This window comes from Acomys minous, assembly GCF_964271855.1.
Source record: "Acomys minous genome assembly, chromosome: 13".
Lineage (NCBI taxonomy): Eukaryota > Metazoa > Chordata > Mammalia > Rodentia > Muridae > Acomys > Acomys minous.
Genome location: NC_140495.1, coordinates 40,315,978 through 40,331,113, shown reverse-complemented (window position 1 = coordinate 40,331,113; position 15,136 = coordinate 40,315,978). Strand labels below are relative to the sequence as shown.

The 15,136-nt window shown below is 42.3% G+C and overlaps 1 protein-coding gene across 1 annotated transcript in view; it reads right to left on the bottom strand.

The window, feature by feature from the left end:
• The window catches only part of IMPG1 (interphotoreceptor matrix proteoglycan 1), a gene marked incomplete at its 5' end in the record, with an annotated part of 140,878 nt that overhangs the window by 38,775 nt on the left and 86,967 nt on the right, over positions 1–15,136 (bottom strand).

The window sequence follows — 15,136 nt, the reverse complement described above, 5'->3', positions numbered from 1 at the left end:
AGGGAAGATACAGTGTTTATGTTGACAATTTCAATCACCATTTTTAAAAAAGGAGAGGTTGGTATAGAAAGGGCAGGCAATGTGGCACCCAAACCTTGGGAGAAGAAGTGTGGGTCCCTGGTCTCATTTTATCCAGACCCCGAATTCTCCATATATGAGATGAAAAGAGTATTAGTTAACTAGACTTTCTGGAGTTACTGTCCAGGTAGACTTAACATACCTGCAGAGCAGACAAAGCAGTGACTAGTCACTAGAGCAGAGTTGGATACCAAATACCAGTTGGCCCTGGCATGGATTTAAAACCACACCCTCACCCGGAACTTTCAGACAATCACCGTTTGTGGTTGTGGTTCAGAGATTTTACTCACTTTCTAATATTGCAAACTTGAATTTTGCAAGACAAACTTTATTTATGTATTTATTTGTTTATTTTGGATTAAAACCACATTTTGGTGGCCTTATGACCTAAAATTCTACTATGCCTTTTCAGAACCGGATATTCATAGTGAGTGAGTTGACAATGGCTCTGAGGATGTGTAGGTAATGTATACTTTCGATTTTGTATTGAGCATGCAACCTGGCAAGTATTTGATAATATTTCAAACCTCTTCACTGCTCTCACGTAGGGCTGCTGAAGTCCATTCCATTTTTGGTACAAAATTAAAAACCATAAGTACTTATGAGCCAAGACAGTAGTTATATGAACCTTTCAGATAGAGAGATTGATGGATGATTAAAGTAGTCCAATAAGACTAAACCCAGAGCCACTGATTGCCTTTCAGGGACTAGGTGAACAAAGCAGGCAATTTTCTATGATTACTCCCGGTGGCATTTTGGCAAATCTGTGGGAAAGTTCTGCTGAAACCTGCATGCTAAGTATGATGAATGGTCTGTCTGAATGCACACAGAATCTTTGCGCTTGCATTCAACTAATCTACCACGGCGCAATCACCAAAACTGAAACTCCAAGTTATAAACAGCTCTGAGAGGCAGAATCATATCAGCTTTTTTAAAAAAATTACTTTCTTAAAATAAAGCCTGCTATTGGTGAGCTACGCTTGCATTTCAGGAAGGTCACTCTTTCCTCGTCCCCATCATGGAGTACCTAGGTGCGTCTAACCATAGTTTGGTCAACTGCTAGAAAGAGTATTTGCTGATTTTGCTGATGCCTATGATCTTTGTGCATATAAACTTAGATTTTAATTCAAATATTCATTTCCTGTGAGCTGAATGTTTATATACTTCTCAAACTCATGTGGGGGAACTCCTATCACACAATATGATAATATTTGGAGATGAGGCCATAGGGAGGAAGGGAGGTTGTGAGAGTGGACCCCTTATTGGAGGATATTGGTAGTGGTACCCTCATCTGAACAGATAGGAGAGATGCTCTGTTTTCACAAAGTGAGGCTGTACAAGGGATCCATGTGCAACCCAGGAGAAGCTCCATCCACCAGGGACCCAGTCTGTCAGTAGTAGCTTGATTTTGGTCTTCTTTATTTTTATTCTTAGGATTTATTCTTCTCTCATATATTACATCCCACACTTTTCCCTCCCTCCTCTCCTCCCAGTCACTCCCCCATCCACTCCTTCTCTGTCTCTCTTCAGAAAAGGGTGGGCCTCTAGTGGATATCAACCAAACATGGCGTGTCAAGTTGCAGTAAGAATAGGCACCTCCCCTTGTATTGAGGTTGGGCAGGGCACCCAATATGAGGACAAGGGGCCCAAAAGCAAGCAAAAAAGTTAGAGACAGTTCCTGTTAGGGGGCCCACAAGTAGACCAAGTTACACTGCTGTAACATATATGTGGAGGGCCTAGGTTAGTCTCATGCAGGCTCCCTGGTTGGTGGGTCAGTCTATGTGAGCCCCTATGGGCCCAGCTTAGTTGATTCTTTGTGTTTCCTTGTGGGGTTCTCGACCCCTTGGGGTCCTACAATCCTCTTTCCTCCTCCTCTTCCGCAGGATTCCTCAAGCTATCGGCCTCTGCCTCTGTTTCCATCAGCTGCTGGATGAAGTCTCTCTAAAGATGATTGGGCTAGGCACCAATCTAGATTTTTGGACTTCTTCAACAATAGAACTGTAGAATTATCCTTCTGTTGCTTAATTCCCTCAGCATACAGTATTTTGAGGTAACTTGTGCTAAGATATATACACACAAGGTATGGGTACAAGTGAATTGAAAGTGTTGCAGTGCCAGCTAGCTATGATTTGGTCTGATTTCTTTGTGTGTGCAATTTGAATCCGTGTTCCTGGGATGTGCATTCTGCGCTCCTACAGATGCAAAAGGCTGGGAAATCAGAGGCACGAAACACCATGATGTGTGTGTTGAGTCGGCTTCTGAGCTAGCATTTCATCACTTCCTCCTTTCTTACGGTATAGACTTTAACCAACTTAAACTAGGCTGGCTGTACTTTATGTCATCAGTCAGGGAATTTGTACATTTCTCCCTCTGTGGCTCCTTAAGACCAGCTCTTAGTTTCCACAGTAAGCCTACCTGGCAATCTCATTGATGTAACGGGTGGCTGCTGAAATATGAGGCTGCTTGATAAATATAAAGCACATGTTGAAACACATGAATGCTAAAAAATAATTACTCTTTTTGTTTATGGGAAATTCAAAGTTGGCTACAATCTTTTATTTTTCTTTGCCAGATCTAGGAACCCTATTTAAACGTGCTTTAAAATTTCTTCTACCGTCAAAAAAAAAAAACCTTCTATTCTTTAAAAAAATAAGTCAAGACTGATGATGCTGAGGCAACAATCAGATCCTCTGTGGGGGTCAGGGGGATGTATTCAGGCCTTTCCATGACTTGTAATTTAAGTATTATGCCTTTATCCAATTCTTATGTAAAAAACAAGACATGGCAGTGACACAGGCTATTGTATTACTAAGTTTGAAATGTTGCAATAGGAAGTCAAGGGCTAAAAGCCAAGGCCACTCATTTCTTCATGGAATATGAAAATAAAAGACTCAGAATAAGTGTGTTGGAGAGGGAGTGTGGGCCCTACAAAGATGTCAAGCGGTTGTGCTTCATGGGACACTAGCATAAGGCCCAGCTGCTAGGCAGAAAGGAAATGGCTATTTTCATCACTTTCTAGGCAGGAAGTACGTTGAAAGTCAAGGCCACAATTAAAACTGTCCAACCCAAAGCAGATGAAAGGAGAGAAGTCAACAGCTGAAGATGAGATTCGTGAGCGGGGGTGGGGTGAGGGTGGGGGGGGTGGGGGGGTGGGGTGGGGGTGGGTGGGGTGGGGGGGTGGGGGGGGTGGTGGGGGTGGGGTGGGGGGTGGGGGGTGGGGGGTGGGGGGGTGGGTGGGGTGGGGGGTGGGGGGTGGGGGTGGGGGGTGGGTGGGGTGGGGGTGGGGTGGGGGGTGGGGTGGGGGTGGGGTGGGGGTGGGGGGTGGGGGGGTGGGGGGTGGGGGGGTGGGGGGTGGGGGGGTGGGGGGGGTGGGGGGTAGAAGAAGACAAAGGAGAAGAGAGCAGGTTGAAGGATGGAGAGGCACAAGCGAAGGCCTGCTAGAGAGGACCACATCCATCCTTGTTGTGTGTATGCCTCAAGCAGCTGCCCACTCCATACTGAAGTGGTCTAAGAAGGCCATCTCTGCCATCTTTTAGATCTTCAGTTGGCACATTCTTAAACACTACTTTTTAAATTAGAACCTTTCTCATATTATAGAAATAGAAAATGTGCGTCTCTTATTCATTCATTCAATGACTGAATAGATATCGATAACCTCCCATTTATTTGTTAGTCCGGGTGCACAGACAGACACATCCATGAATGAATGAATGAAGCAGCTGTTTGCCTCCAAGAGTTTACTATATAGTGGAGGAAGCCAGAATAATAGCCCCTCCCCCAAGCAATACATTAGATGACACAAAATGACAGGTGGGGATAAATGCTCTGGAAATAAAACCAGTGGGAAGGAGGCGAGGGGACCAGCTGCACCACAGATGTAAAGGAGAAGCACGCAGGAGGAAGAATGCAGTGTTCATGGGACACTGTGAGCCCCCAGAACGCTGTGCCAGTGGTCATGGGAGCTGAAGACATGATTCTCCTACACATCGTCTCTTAGGACTATTCAGTTAAAATGAGGAAGCAATCCAAGAAAGAGGGAGAAATGATTGCCAATAAAATAATAAAATAAAATAATATAAAGTAAAAAGTCAGGGAGAGCTTCTGGAAAATGGAAAGGCAATTTTAAGGGGAGCGTGAAGACTGGTGTGGGCAGTGCCTCACAGATCTCCACTGCTAAGCCTGCCTCCTTTTTTGAATTCTAACTAAAAAAAAAATGTAATTTTTCCTGTTCTCCCTTTCTGTCTGCTCTTTAGAAACAGGCTAAAATCCTAAGCATGCACACGTTGACACTCTAAAATGATTTCTCTGAAGAATATGCCCCCAGCTGCTTGTCACCCTGTGGTTTCTCCCCCAGTCGCTGATAAAATGATCCTCAAGCTTAAAAGAAGAAAGAAAGAAAGAAAAAAAAAAAAGGATTGGTTTTGTCTAAAGAGATAGATATAGGACATGCAGGTGTCATTAAACCCTATGACAGTGTGCAGATTTTTTACAAAATAATTTTACAGCTTCATTCGGGGATAATTGGCAAGTGAAAAAATGGTCTGCCTTTGTGCTTTATCTAATATGGCAAGAAATGGCCGGAGGGTGTATTCCACAGCGCAAGAAGAAACCTGGGGTAGAAGGCTCAGAGAACCTGCTGAGAGAAAGGCAGGGGGAATTCTGAAGAAGTCCCAGTGACGGTGTTCCACAAGGCTAAGAGAGCAGTGCTCCCTCAGAAGGGAACTTGGATGTCTCTGAAACTTGGATGAAGAACCGTATCACCTGGTGTAGATAGATGCTACACTGGACATTGCAGTGGGACGCTCAGGAGGAGCTAGCAGTGAGTACAGAGAAAGCTAAACAGAGGAAAAGAAAAACATCAAGTTCAGGAGATCAGGACGGAAAGCGAAAAAAAAAAAAGTTCACCCGTGGCTATAATCCCAACGCTAACAATTGATTTATTGATAGTTGTATTACTTCCGGAAGTGGTAGGTGTGGCTGGAGGATTCACGCTGAAAGAAACGGAAATCATCATCTGCACTAATGGAAAGTCAACAAGTGGTAAATGATTTCTTTTTTTAAAATGTGAGGAAGCGTGAGTGCCCGGAAGACAGCTGAGTTCAAAGGCAGCATTTTAACTTACGGGACCTGACAGAAAGCAGGCCTACGGTAACTCTCTTCAGTATGATTTAACGCGAGAGGCGCCCTTTTGATCTGGAGATGGTTGGAGATTCAAACGGGATTCTAGAAATGAACCCAGGAGTTGCATCAAGGAGAGCCACAAAGGAGCCAGTCTGCTCCTTTAGGACAGTGACACAGGACTGGTGGGCTGTCAGAACAGATTTTTCTCAAAATGCTGGAAATCGACTGGAAATGGTTAGCAGTCACGGGCATGCTTAATTAAGAAAACCTGGCTGGATCTCGGTGTTCACAGCGAACTGCGTGGCATTTTTTACTTTTTCTGTTTCCCTCTGCTCTGTGGCTCCGCGGTAGCCTGGGAAACAGCAGCCCTGACCTCTCAGTACCAGGACTCCGCGAACAGAATGGACCTACTGAAGAAAGCAGGGTAATTATGTGTTTTGACCTGTCTTTTGACTCCCTGGCAGCCAGACTCAAAAGGTCTGCCTTTCTCCCTGCTAAGCAGGACTCTCCTGAGGCTGAAGTGGCTGCCTGCGGGGTGCCTGTTGAAACCACACAGCACACGTGCTAATTGCCGCTGTATGAGGCACTGGCAGCAGCGAAAAAACTTTGGAGGGGAAAAGGAGGAGGAAGAGTTGCTTTGAGGAAGAACTCTGTCCCATGGAGAAGAAGGCGGCCTCTCACAGGCTCAGGGCGTAGCGTGCCTTCTCTGAGAAGGGCATAAATTCACATGGGCTTCAAGGCTAAGCTTTTCTAATGCGGAAAGCGAGACCCTACGGGTGGCGGCTGCTTTGTGTTACAGCATTTCTTTGTGGAGAGATGAAATAGTTTTGGACTTAAGTGGTGGCGGGGGCTGTATAACATAAATATACTAAAAAACCCCACTGTATTGTCTAGTAAAAGATGACTACAATGCTGAATTTTATTTCAGTAAAGGAAATAGTAATATATGAGACCACACATTTCCTTCCCCTCGTGTCTCCTAGTGTCTTTCCAAACCAGCATAGCGTCAACCGACGTGTTGATATGAGACAGAACATTACCACCAACCAACCCTGGTCTAGCCGTCCCATTTCTCCTTCATCCTATTCCCCTTCAACATCTGGCAACCACTAGTTTTTTCCCCACTTATGTAACTTTTTCATGTAAACAATTTACATATACGGAATAATTCAGTTTGGTGATACCACTTTTTTTCCTCTGAAAAATATCTTTTGACCCCCCCAAACAAACAGTACTGTCCCCAGACCTTACGACCAAGTTAATAATATGCTTGAGGTCACTTAAGGCTATGTTCTTTTTTTTTGTTTGTTTGTTTTGGTTTTTCGAGACAGGGTCTCTCTGTTTAGCCTTGGCTGTCCTAGACTCACTTTGTAGACCAGGCTGGCTTTGAACTCACAGCGATCCGTCTGCCTCTGCCTCCCAAGTGCTGGGATTAAAGGCGTGCGCCACCACCGCCCGGCCAAGGCTATGTTCTTACCTGCCGTCCCCCTGTGTGTTCAGCTGCTGGAAGTTTAACCTGCCTTCAAGAGAACAGTTTAACTAACTTTACTGTGGCTTGGATTTCCTGTGCGATGAGCGTTTACAACTTCGGCTAAATGTATAACTTTGGTTTTTAAGTCATGTGCTCTCTCGTAGCCCCAAAAGAATAGTATTTGTATTGTGCTGTGGTTGGAAGCAAAGTGTGGATACAGGCTCATGGTGTAGGCTTGTAGCTTTGAGCCTTAGTCTAGGTCACCCTGGGTCAGCAAAGTAACTTTGCAAACCCTTGCAAAGATCTCTGAAAATGTATCATTCATTCATTTCCCGTACTACATTTTCTGTGCTGTTGGGTGACCACAGAGCAAAAGACCCCTGTTAGAGATGGGCACACACGCAGCTGACCACACAGGCAGCAGGGACAAGCAGGCATGCTCTACAGACTGACGACAGCTCAGTAACGACTGTGGAGAGCAGTTAGATTTAAACACGGGGAGAGAAGTGGAGAATTTGATTTGAGCTTACTCTTGGCCAGACTAATGCAAGAAGTTTCTGTCTTCCCTAGCCGACGAACATGATATTCTCCACCGTTGAGTGGAGAGTGAGATCTGACTCTCACATGAACTCTGGTGCCCCTTTTCTGACCACGTCCCCTGGATGGGGAGGCCTGGCGGCACTCAGAGGAAGGATAGCAAGTTACCAAGAAGAGACTCGATAATCTTAGAGCATATATAGGGGGAGGAGGTCTCCCTCAGTCACAGACATAGGGGAGGGGAGAAGGGGGGAAGTGGGAGGGAGGGAAGAATGAGAGGAAACAAGGGAAGGGCTAACAATTAAGATGTAATATGAACAAATTAATAAAAAAAAATGGTAAAAAAAAACCAGAAAAAAAAAAAGAAGTTTCTGTCTTCATTTCTCAGTGGGCCATCAACACACTTTGCTGCCTCCTCTGAGGTTTCTTTAAGGCTTTAACTAGCTCAGTTTTCAGTATATGAAAATTTGGAGTTGGATTTTTGTTGTTCACTGTAACCTTCTTGATAGTCATCCCAGTTGTCATCACTAACTTGTTTCTTTGATACATGGTTTGAGCAAATCATCAATGGCTTAGTCATGCACCCACTGAAGGGGGTGTGGCATTTGGACTCAAGGCAAGCCTTTTACCTGCCAAGTGCTGGGATTACAGCTGTGCACCACACACCTAACCCGGCTTCAGTTTAACTGCTCAGCCTCCTATCTGTTTAGATCGGGCACTATCTGGAACGATATGTATCATTTAAGATTTCCAAGGAGGAAAACTTTACTTCATTTTTGAATTCCTCCATTATTTTATGTTTCGAATCATTACCACATGCTGCTTGTTTTGAACATAGTTGTGGTAACTAGTGGAAAAAGTTGTTAGTTATTTAACCTTTGGAGGTTTTCTCATAAGTATTGGTGAGATCTTTGTCAAGGTCAACATTCCCATGTTCCCTGCAGCCAAGATATGGAAGTAACCTAAATGCTCATCAACAGACAAACAGATGAATAAATAAAATGAGAAAAGGTAAAATGAGATATTTTTCAAAGTCTAAGACAGAAATTCTGCCACTGTGACTACAAATATGAACCCGAGGACAGGATGTTCTGTAAGATAAGCCAGGAGCACAGGAGAAATACTTCACAATCTCACTTACATGTAGAATCTTAGGAAGTCAAACTCATGTAAGGAGAGAGTAGTCAGGCAGTTACGTAGGGCTTGGGGATTGTGACTTGAGACTCATTTGTCAAAGGACACAACATTTCATTTAAAGAGGGAAGCTCAGATCCAATCAACAACATGGTGACTATAGGTAAAATTGTATTTTGATATTTATCAAAAGAGTTAATTTTAAGTGTTTCAATCACAAAAATGAAAATGCACATCTTAATCATCTCAATTGAACTGTTCATATGTGTGTAGAAATATACTTAAATGCCACATTATATTCAATAACTGCACACAGTTCTATTTGTCAATAAAGGTTCTGAGCAGAGCCACCACAGAAGGGAAATGTCCTACAGGAAATATCCTGTCGTCAGGTGTCTGTAAATAAAGGGTGGGGTTGAAGGTAGGATGGAAGGAAATAGCTATTTGGCCCCTGCTATGCTGTTTGTAGCTGCTCTGCAAATGATTTTGGATCCTTTTTTCATTTCCCCTAAGATGTTTAGTTTATAAACTTCTGAAGATGCTGATTACTAAGTTCTCGAAGTATTAGTATAATTACCGGTCCCCTAAGTGATCAAATGGGCAGTTAAAGATGCAGTCCAATGATGGAAGGACAGGTAGCCCCTGACCAGTGATTATCAAGAGAAGGAAATATGCACATATACATTTTTTTCTTTTAAAAAGCATACTGAGTTCCCTCATAAGCTATCAATCAAAAGTTAACATTTACACACCCCTTTCACCAAATAGAAATGTTAGGGCTCTGGAATTTTGTTAAGCACTGCCTCAGACAGCCACGGCCACTGCAGAGCTCAGAGCCACGGGCCACAGCTACTGTAGAGCCCAGAGCCATGGGCCACAGCTACTGTAGAGCCCAGAGCCATGGGCCACAGCTACTGTAGAGCCCAGAGCCACAGGCTACGGCTACTGTAGAGCCCAGAGCCACAGGCTACGGCTACTGTAGAGCCCAGAGCCGTGGACCACATTCTTTTCTATCCCCATCCTGAAAACCATGATCTCTACTTGATTTTAATGTTGAATCAACCCGTGTATAACAAAGCTGTATGCATTTGGCAAAAGAGCCAACCTATGTTTTTTCTTGATTTGTTGGTGACCTGATAATATTTTGCCCCCTGGGAGAAATATTCAGAGACGAATGAAGCCATTGTACAAAGAATTGATCTTCAGTGCAGTTGTTTTTTTTTTTCTTTTTAAAGAACATTCAATTCTAGTCTATCTTTCTTTTAAAAATTATTTACTTTAGTTTTCTATGCATATGAGTGTATTACCTGCGTGTCTGTTCGTGTGCCACGTGCATGCATGCCTAGTGCCCAAGGAGATAAAAAGACCGAGCAAGAACAGTGGTTTTTATCCACAGAACTATTTCTCCAGCCCCCTACAGCTCTAATTTCCAAGGTGAAATGGTCATATATTTTTTCTTTTTCTTTATAACTTCATATGAACCAAAGAAGATAATAAAGATTGATATTAAATAAAATTTGAATTTAGCATCAAGAAGAACACACATATACAATATGATGGTAGTCAGCTTCCAAGATGGCCACTGGCAATCCTTTCCCGAGTGGTCCGTTCTTCTCATATTCTTCCGTGTTTCACAGGGATGCTTTCTTAAAAATCCTATGAAATGACATAAGGTTCTGAGACTCAAGCATTGCAGTCGACTAAGCTTGTTCGTGATGTAAACAAGTAGCAGAAACAACTTCTGGGAGGAGTCCTTTATGCTGGCTTGTGGTTTCTAAGAGTTCAGGTTATGGTCCCTTGGATGCATGCCTCTGGGCCAGCTGTTAAGTGGAATGCCATGGTGGCAAGAGTGTGTAGCTGCAAGGGAGGCAGCAGACAAAGGGGGAAATGCCAGAACTTGCTTGCTTTCCTTTTGTCTTTTATATTCCATTTGGCTCCCTAGCCCAAGCAACGACGTTTCCCCATTCAAGATGGGCTTTCTTCTGTCAGTTAATCCTTTCTGAACTGTCCTCAGAGACTCCAAGAGGTGTGTCTCAGGCTGCTTGGTGAGTCAAAAGCCAGTTAAAGAAAAAAAAATTAATCATCATCATCAGTACAGAAGGTATCATTTCTTCCATTCCTCTCTCTTGGATCAACTGTTCTGGATGAAGTGAGTTGCCATGGTGTGGGGACACCAAGCTGCCTGGTGGGAGGCCGTGTGAAAGGCCTGAGCTCTTGACTAACTGCAGTTCAGGAAGTTGTTTCAGCAGTGACGTCATCAGAGCATACAAATTAAGTCTGAAGCGGAGTGTAGACTTCACTTACATCTTGTCTTCAAGCCCATGAGAGGCTCTAAGGCAGAACTAGCCATCTACTCACTTTTAGATTTCTATAGCCACAGGAAGAGATAATTTGATTTTATTGTTGCTTTAAGCTGTTAAATTCAGTAGCATTTTATGTTCAGCAGAGATGACCACACCACACAGATGTCATTAAACCCAATGTGAAAGGGCTTTGTGCTATCAGATTTTGTCTCTAGCTTTCATTATTGTAAAGAAAGAATTTGATTATGGGCTTAGACTAGTTAATTTGAAACATATTTATATGATCAGAATTTACATACATTATGTTAAAATAGACAATGCCAACATTCTGATATCTAGTGGGGATATTAGCTGTCAGTTTTCTGTTTATAGGGAAGTGTTTGGAACAGGATACGTGTTTATTACATTTATTGGATAGAAAGACTGGCTCATGCAGACAGGAGTATGATTCCCAGCATGGGGCATTGACCTAATCTCCATGCCAGAATTTTCCATCCCAGTCAACCAGTTCTTTTTTTATAAAATATTTTATAATATTTTATTTACTTTCTTGAAATGAGCATGAACAATAACATGACCCAATTAATATACATTTTCAAAACAAGTAATGCAGTGATACCACATGAAGAACAGATACAGTTCATCATGTAGCCCAGGCTAACCTCAAGCTTTTTGTCTTTCCTCAGGAGCTTGCTATACAGGTGTAAACCACCACTTTTTTCTCACACTTGTATTTATATGCAAATATCTCCAATATCATTGCAGATTCCAAAGCTATGAAGCATCTTGTTTGAGATGATAAAAAGTCACAGAAATATCTTGACTCCACCATTATGAGTGAAGTCAATGGTCTCCTGAAATGTTGGTAACTTTTACAAAAATGTTAACAAAACAAAACAAAACAAAAATCTCTCTTTAATTTACCAATCAGTTGTATCGCTGGACAATTCAAAGTTAATTAAAAGGTTGTAAAACATACCTTGAAAACTATATTCAAATTAAAAATGAGCATTGAGAAACACCGAAGGGCTTCGGTGTCTTCTTTAGTGCGCCTTCAAGGTTATCTGATTGGCAGGCCCTGTGTTATCTACTGTCTTTGCAAGTTATCAGGTAGAATGCTTGAAGTCACACAGATTGTCTTTGTTCATATAATACAGAGCATTTTCAGAGGGAATATAAACAATCATTTCTTTGTATATTTTAACAAGCTTTATGTCTATTTATACATTTATTTCTTCTTTTATGATTAGTAGTTGCGTGTTGTTTAAATTCTCTTTTGAACTGTTCATAACATTTTGCTTCCTTATTAAGTGTTAAATGTAACCCATAGACCACTAATTTTCTTATTACATGAGAGTGGTTTTTATTTTCAATATTCTAGTGAATTTCTGGTTTAGGAGAAATCTACATGTGCACATCTGTAGTTTATATTTTCATATATGTGAATGCTTGGCAGGCAGCTATAAAGCAGATGAGACTAACAGCTAGGCCATTTCACCCAATGGCAGTAGAATATGAATTATCTCTCAGTAGTAATGGCATGTCCTCCAGAATAGAGTTACATGTTAGGCCCCACACCAAGACTCCATGAATTAAAAAGAATTGAAGAAACATTATGCATCTTTTCGGACCACTACAGAACAAAACTAAACTCCTATAAGAACAAATACACACAATGTTTGGGCAGCATGCTTTAAAGAACTAACAGTTAATCAAATAAATTTGAGTGGAATGACATAAAGTTCTTGAAACAAATGAAAACACAACATATTAAATTCTGTGTGTTTTGGCAAAGACATACTAAGAGGGAAAGTGATAGTAATATGTCTGCCATCAAAAACGGAAGCCCAATAATTTTTTTTTAAACTAAAAAAAAAAATGAATGAGTTGTGTTTTTTAAAAAGATAAGCAAAATTGACAAACCTTTTGCCACATCAACATCATTTTACATTTACACAACGGAAAACCAGTCAGATATTAAAAACAAGGAAATCATGAAACTTGCAGGCAAATGGATGGAACTAGAAAAGTTCATCCTTAGTGAGGTAACGCAGACCCAGAAAGACACACATGGTATGCACTCACTTATAAGCGAATATTAGCCATACATCACAGGATAACCATGCTACAATCCACGGACCCAGAGAAGCTAAGTAACAAGGAAAGCCCAAGTGTAGATACTTGAATCTCACTCAGATGGGGAAACAGAACAGACAGTGGAAGTGGATGAAGAGAGGGAACCGGTTAGGACAGGGTGTGGGGAGGGAAATGCGGCTGGGATCAGATGACGGGAGGGTGGGGAGGGCAGGTGAGAGGTCTTGGAGAGGAAAGGGAAACCAACAGCAGGGGCATCTCTGTGACAAGCTGGAGACCTGTGACATGGTGGGCTCCAGGGAGGATATGAGGGTGACTCTAGCTGAACCCATAGCAGCGGGGGACATGAAGACTGAGGAGGGCCCCTTCTAGCCAGGCAGGAGTTATAGAGATGGGAGGGGGGCACCAACCCACCTACAAAACCTTCAACCCAAACTTTACCCTGCCTACAAGATATGCATTTCATTTTTCCTTCTGTGTGTGTGAGATTTTGCCAGGCACATGTATGTCTACCACACAAACGCAGTACCTCTTGAGGCCAAAGAGGGCGACAGATCCTGTGGGACACGAGTTCCCACCATGGTTAGCCACCATGTGGGCGCTGGGAATTGAACTCACCCAGATGCTTTGTAGGAGCTTAATTGCTCTTAACCCCCCACCCTCCCCAACTTATATTCTTATTATCCAAGCCATTCATTTCACAAATGTTTATTGAGCACCTACTATGTATCAGAATGAAACAGCGATTTAAATTAACCATAAGATCTGCATTTAGAAGTGTTGTTTAGATACCTAGGGGTGAAAACATGAGAAGACAAATTTCATTTAATCCAGGGTCATTTCTACAGAGACGCAGTGTTCAAGGGTTCAGTAGAATACTATTTTTTAATATATTTTCCTCCTAAAATAGAGCTTTCTGTGCATTCAAGAGAGCACTGAAGAGGTTTAAAAAAAAACAAACAAGCATTTGAGATGGAATAGCTGGCCTGCTTCTGCCTTAACTTCGCTCAGTCACTCATGTACACATTTTTCCTGGTGGCTTTGTGTCCATAACTGTAGTAGGTTGTATTACTAGCTCTCATTTTTTAAAGTAATGGGAACATCCAGGCACAGCTGTAAGTATTGCACGTATTTAAATAGTCTTTCCAAGGACTCTTTGAGTGTTTCAAAGATGGAGAACTGATGCACAGAGAGAGAAGTTAGTTAGAGGCCCGGGGGGCAAGTGCTCAAGCCTGAGTATGCGTGCCCACCTCTCTGCACTGTGGAGGCTCCAAGCGTTTATGTAACAGATGTACCATTTGTCTTCAGGGAACCTTCAACTCCGAGCATTACTCATCTAAAAGCAAAGATATGAGGTTCTGTAGAAGGGAGTATGTAGGAGCTCTGGAATGCGTAAGGGAGGGCTGTGTGCAATTGTGACGTAAAGCTCATAAAAACTGCCATGTTTGCTTTAAAGAATCAAAGCAGCTGATACGAGAGAAGAAATCAAGAATGTTGGCAAGTGTAGTTATTTGCATTTTGAAGAATCCCAAACTGTGATCCCTTCTACAAACTAAACCATATATGTCGGAGATGGCCTCCTGGCTTCTTGAGAGAGCCTCTTTAGAAAACAACAACAGGGCCTGGAGAGATGGCTCAGAGGTTAAGAGCGCAGTCTGCTCCTCCAGAGATCCTGAGTTCAATTCCCAGCAACCACATGGTGGCTCACAACCATCTAGAAGAATGTGATTTAGTGCCCACTTCTGGCAGGCAGGTGTACATTCAGGCAGAGCACTGTATACATAATAAATAAATAAATAAATAAATAAATCTTAAAAAAAAAAAAGAAAAGAAAACAACTATGAATAGTTTGAGCTTCAAAGAGCTGTCCTTAAGAAAATTCAAACATTTTCCACAAATTGGGAAATCGTTTACTTCACAAAATGTTTTCATAAAATTGTCATGGAAAAACATTGAAGGTCTGTTTAATGAGAGTTTTCTTAATTGCAACAAATAATAGTTTACATGAGTGTAGAGTTATCTCTTCAGCTCTTCGGAGGCAATCCAGAGCTTTGTTTTTTGTGTAGTTAAGAAAAATTAACAGTAAATGAAACAAATCAATAAGAATAAACATTTTGGAGAGTGACATATTTACTTTTGGGAAGGCAGGAAGCTGCAAAGTCTGAAGTGAAACAGATCTTCACGAAATATCTTTACTAGATGTGTTTGTGTCAAGACTATGTGCTCTTCCAGAGCAGAGCCTGGCTGTTCCGTGAGCACCTGGCTATTCCCAGACCCCTGTGTCGGGTGTCCACTAACGGTTGTGTTAGGCTGCCAATGAGCAGGCCACAGTTCGGAGCTGGGGTCAGCCAGTGCTGCAGCAGTCAGTTATTGGCGTGTGCCAACTTCCTACAGCAAT